General features: G+C 40.6%; 1 protein-coding gene across 1 annotated transcript in view; it reads right to left on the bottom strand.

The window, feature by feature from the left end:
- Positions 1-4,941, bottom strand: part of LOC104544399 (p53 apoptosis effector related to PMP-22-like) — a 15,257-nt gene that overhangs the window by 1,292 nt on the left and 9,024 nt on the right. The gene's annotated exons all lie outside the window — the stretch shown is intronic.

Genomic DNA, 4,941 nt, shown 5'->3' with positions numbered 1-4,941 from the left:
AGGGAAATTTGACCTCTGCTTTTGATCCAGAATCAAACCCCTTTCATTATACAAAACTTGTTCAGGATATTAATACTTTCATTTTGAAATAACTTTATGTTATAACTTGTCAGATCTAAGCTTATTGTGTTGGCATAACAACTAGAAAAAAGTTATTATTCATTCAATATTTTAAGTCTTCTGGGGCAACTGCTGCTCAAAAAGGTCAATGTCTCCTCTTCTGAATGCAAAAAGCCCACTTTGACACATTATAAATTGTGTATGTATACGGAGGAGGCAGTTAAAGTCTACTGAGCATCTACAGACTTCACCCCCTCACCAACACTATGTGTTTGTAAGGTGTCGGCTTCTGACCAAATATATACAGCAGCTGTGCCGAAAAATTATCACAGCCCAAACAACCCTGATGAGACTTAAAACTCAACTTAAATGTAGTGCACACTGTTCAGTAAAAGTTTCCTCTGGAACTGAGTAAGTTAAGATTTTTTATATCCAGTAACTTGCCGATCTGTTTGCTTTGAGCATGCAAGTAATTAAATGCAAAGAGTCCTACCTTCCCCTGGCCAGTGTTGGGGAGACATGAAAGCCACCGTCCTGCCCCCAGGGAGTGACACCTTGGTGCTCAACCCCTCTACCCCTAGGCCCCATACAATCTCTCCTATTAGACTAGAAAAATGGATCAGGATTTTTCAGCTCTACTTTTCTTCCCATCAGCCCATCAAAATCAATTTCTCTTTTTGTTTGCTTTTCACTATCCCTGCTGCTCCAGTCTAGCTGGAGTCTATGATCCCTGCTTCAGTCTAGCTATTACACTGTATCTTCAGTTTTATATCGTGTCCTTTTTCTTCCTTAGGCCAAGAAGTTTCAGCCTGCATATAGGGCTTTTCAACTGTATTATTTTTTCTGTAAACAGGCAGTTGCCTGCGAAGACTCAAAGGAACAGCACAGATACATCTACATCTCATTTTTCAGCCCAGTATTTGAGCCGAAACTCTTATCTCAGGGAATTTACAGGAGACTTGGAGGTAGAGTATGCAATATGGAGGCGCAGGTGAGAGGCAGCACCTCAGGCAGAGTATCAAAGGAAAGAGGCAGAAAGAGGAATTTCTCATACTGCCACAGCTCAATTTACCTTGTTGAGGATGCTCCTGCTCCCAGCCTCTCTGCCACCTCTCTAAAGAATTACAAAAAGAGGCACTTGGCCATGAGAGAAGTTGCTTAGCAACTTCTCTCATGGCCAGGTGCCTCATTTTTTTGGATACAAGAAAGGTGAAATGACATCTAGAGGTGATGTTTTTTGTTAGGTGCACAACCAGTTGTGGTGCAGTGCAAAACTCTTGGGCAAAGTGGTGTCCCTTCCCACAGCAGACTTAGAGCACAGCTGCCTATCTAGAAAGTACTGAGGCACCGCAAGACCTAGGGATTTCATCTCACCCACTGCCACCACCACTGCTGGGGGCTCAGGGCAGTGCCTGGTGGCCATGGCTGTGTGCGGTGGCACCACCATCTCCTTCCTCCACTGGGCTCACCCAGGTGTTTTTCCTGAAGTAGTGTTACAAATGCTGTGACTGTATGAAAGCAGATTGGGTGCACACCCAGCCCGCCAGGCATTGGCTATATGGCAAGAAGAGACACGCTTGTTGAAGGATGCTTTCATCTTTAGGAGGCATTGCTTAATCACCTAACAGCCACTTCTGTGGCTCCCACTTATACAAAGGAGAAAAAAAGTGAACTTGACATTGGAAGAAAATAAATTCACAGCTCCAAGTAAGGCAACAGGATTGCACAGAAGAGTCACTACGGGGTTTTTTTTTGAGAAACGGTACCCTGGCTCCATCTGTCCTTTACAAAAAGTAGCAGTTATCAGACCACAGTGTGCAAACACCTTATCTTTCAGGGTAATAAGTAGGAAATGCTTTGTGTAGGGATAATTGCAACTGTTTCTTTATCTGGGGTGTTTATTTTTCCTTGTGCCAACCAGGAGCACTAGAGTAGCTTAGTGTCCTTATCAATAGAACTAAGACTTACAATTCCTTAAAAATGCCAGAATTAGAGGAGTTAAATTAGTCAGAAAGCACTGACAAGTGAGTGGCTAATCTGGTCCCAAATATTTTCTTATCTTCCATCATTGTGGAGTTTTTTGCTTTAACATAAAGCAAAAGTAGAAATTGTTCTAACTTAAAAGCTTTTTCTTAAAAATGTGCACCTCAGGCCAAAGAATCATCACAGGTGCAACACCAACTCAAGTACACTTGACTGTAGAGAGAGGGCAGTTGAAAGCTGAAACGATCTCATCCACCTGTCATCAAACCAAAAAACAGAAACAGAGGGAGCAGCAGGTTACAGGACATCAAGCTGAGTCTGTGAAAATATTCAGCTATGCGTCAGATCTGTTTTCTCAGCCCCCAAACATGGCAGTGATGTTTTGACTGTTTAAGAGTTAAAATGTGCTTGTTAGAAAAGAAATGTGTGTTTATGCAAGAGTGTCCTTAAACACCAGCAGGATCCTGTAACACTTGCGTGTCAGTTTTATTTCTCCCTCTTTTAGCTCCTCTATCAGCTGAAAGACCACCAGAGAAAGGGTTTGTGGGAAGCTACACACTATCTGCTCTTGCAAACTCCTTCTAGCTGGCAATTTTTTGGGCAATTTTGTCTTAAAACAAGACCTTTCTATCCAAAACAGGCAGAAGGAACCTACATTTTTATGCCTATCTTAAGCAGAGCAAGGACAGTGCTTCTATTTACAGTGTTTTATATGTCAATCAGCAATGATTTATGAGAGTCTGGACTACCCACAGTGAATGAAGTAATATGTGGCTACTGGAAAATGAAAATAAGTGTGTGCCTTCTAAAACTCCCTGCTGTGTGAGAAAACCCCAGAGCTAATTTAGAGACCAGAAAGAGCCCACCCATGCCAGTATAGAGCTTACTGCTGCTTATGAGCAAGATAATTAGCTGAGACAGTATACAGTAATAACGCAGTTTTATTACTCTACCATTAAAGCTAACTCAGTTTAGAGGTACCATGACTACCTCTGCTACTGCACCATCAAAACACGTTCTAAATATTGGAGACTGAAGCCATGGACTTCATTAGAGATCCAGGACTTAAAGCCTGTCCAGTTTCCGGCCTTTCTGATTTTACTCCCTCGTGCATTTTCCAGTTTGCAAAAGTGTAAACACTGTCTATGCTTCACATATAAGGAAATAAACTTCCTTGCCCAGAGGTAAGTTGAGCCAGAACTTTGAACCACCAGATCTAGTCCTTCCTTAGCTTGCCGTGCTTTGTGCTCCAAAAGTTGTCAGTCCTTGAAAATAGCATGAGACATCTACTTCCACAATAACAAATACAAGTTTCTGGTGTATGTGGTTTAAAACATGGGAAAACAGTCACAATTACGTTCTTATGTCTTTCTTGATCTGGTACCCCCAAATCACACAACTACTGAATCTCTCTGTTTGGGTCGCATTTTCTGAAAGCAACTCCAGAGAGTTCAGAAGTACTTCTCCTGGTCTAATCGATAAGAACACGGTCCTCCATATTTTCTTCCTGGCTTGAAGCTAAGCACACAACTAGGACTGGAAATAAAAACAAATGTTGACTGCCAGCTTGTAAACACAAGTAATTATCTACAGGTTCTTGCTGACTGATAGTTTTAACACATCAGTCACTGCAATGAATTGTGCAGCAATTTTAGGAGGTATAATTTTAATTCAAAAGAAACAGGGAGCAGGAGAAAGAAAATGAGACAGACAGATATTTTGCTCTGTTATCCTGCATACCACCAAGGGAAAGAAACCCAAACCCTGCAATTTTAGCCTCAGTCTTGCAAAGCAATTCTTACAAGAACTAAAATCTGCCATGGTGGTGATTCATCCCCATGCTGTAGGTAATGAGAATGTTTCTAGGCTGAGTTTGCAGAGCTCAACCTGTTTTACATCTCTCTGATTAAAGGGAAAGAGCATTATTTTGGAAACAAAGCTGAACTCACTTAGGTTTCTCAACCTGACATTCTTCATCAGGGTGTGGCAAACTCTGCAGACCAAATGCTTCCCTTCGAAAAGGAACCGCGTTGGCCAAGTTTTATCAATTTCATTTTAGTTTGTTCTCCTCAATAAAGTTTCCATGTGAAAGTGAGCAGATCTGCAGAAGAACATGTGTTCTCCTTAGCTTGAATTTTAAGACCCATCAAATTCATTAATCCACATCTCAATCTATCAGCTGAATGTTTATGAGCTGTTGGAGTACAGCAGCTACTGTCTTGCAGGACTCTGGAGTCCCCATGTTACCTGTGCAACACTGGACAGTGCAAAATCCTGCCTTCTGGAAATTGCAACTGTAACATGCCAACTGTGGAAAATTTGGGTGCTCTTTTTGAAAATAAGTGAACATTGAAATCTCTGCCAGTGTTTGCTGATCACACAAGCTGGCATTGAAGTACCAGTGTGCATGTGTTTGTATACAGCTAAGATAAATCAGAAACTATTAAAAGCAGCTTCTTATGAATAAACTGTACGTGGAGACTGAAATCTATTGACTGAAAATAGTTTCAGAGGAAGGCTATACAAATTAAGAAAATCGCATGCTAGTCATGGATAATTTATGAACAGAATAAAATGAGGAAAAAATATCAAAGGCACAATTGGATGTGTATTGTTCTCTGAGCTTCTGTTTTCATTGCATCTGGATCATTCTTAAAACTTCATTTTCTGATTATCTTTCTCTTTGAAAGTCAATACTGGATGTTTTTCTTCCTTTTTTTGTGTGTGAGTTTATATAATTAGGAGTGGAATACAAAATTTTTGGTCTTTCTGTTTAGCATCCTTTTTGGTATCTCTGTTCTTTGTCTCTTAGCATTACTTCTTTAGGATTCATTGACAGTTAATATGGATTTCTCATTTAATAACAGAGTATTATCTTGTAGCATGCAAGCCATTTTT

The sequence above is a fragment of the Mesitornis unicolor genome, unplaced genomic scaffold, assembly GCF_000695765.1.
Source record: "Mesitornis unicolor isolate BGI_N332 unplaced genomic scaffold, ASM69576v1 scaffold24457, whole genome shotgun sequence".
In the NCBI taxonomy this organism is placed as follows: Eukaryota; Metazoa; Chordata; class Aves; order Mesitornithiformes; family Mesitornithidae; genus Mesitornis; species Mesitornis unicolor.
Note: the sequence above shows the minus strand (reverse complement) of the source record. Positions and strands in the feature narration are given on the sequence as shown.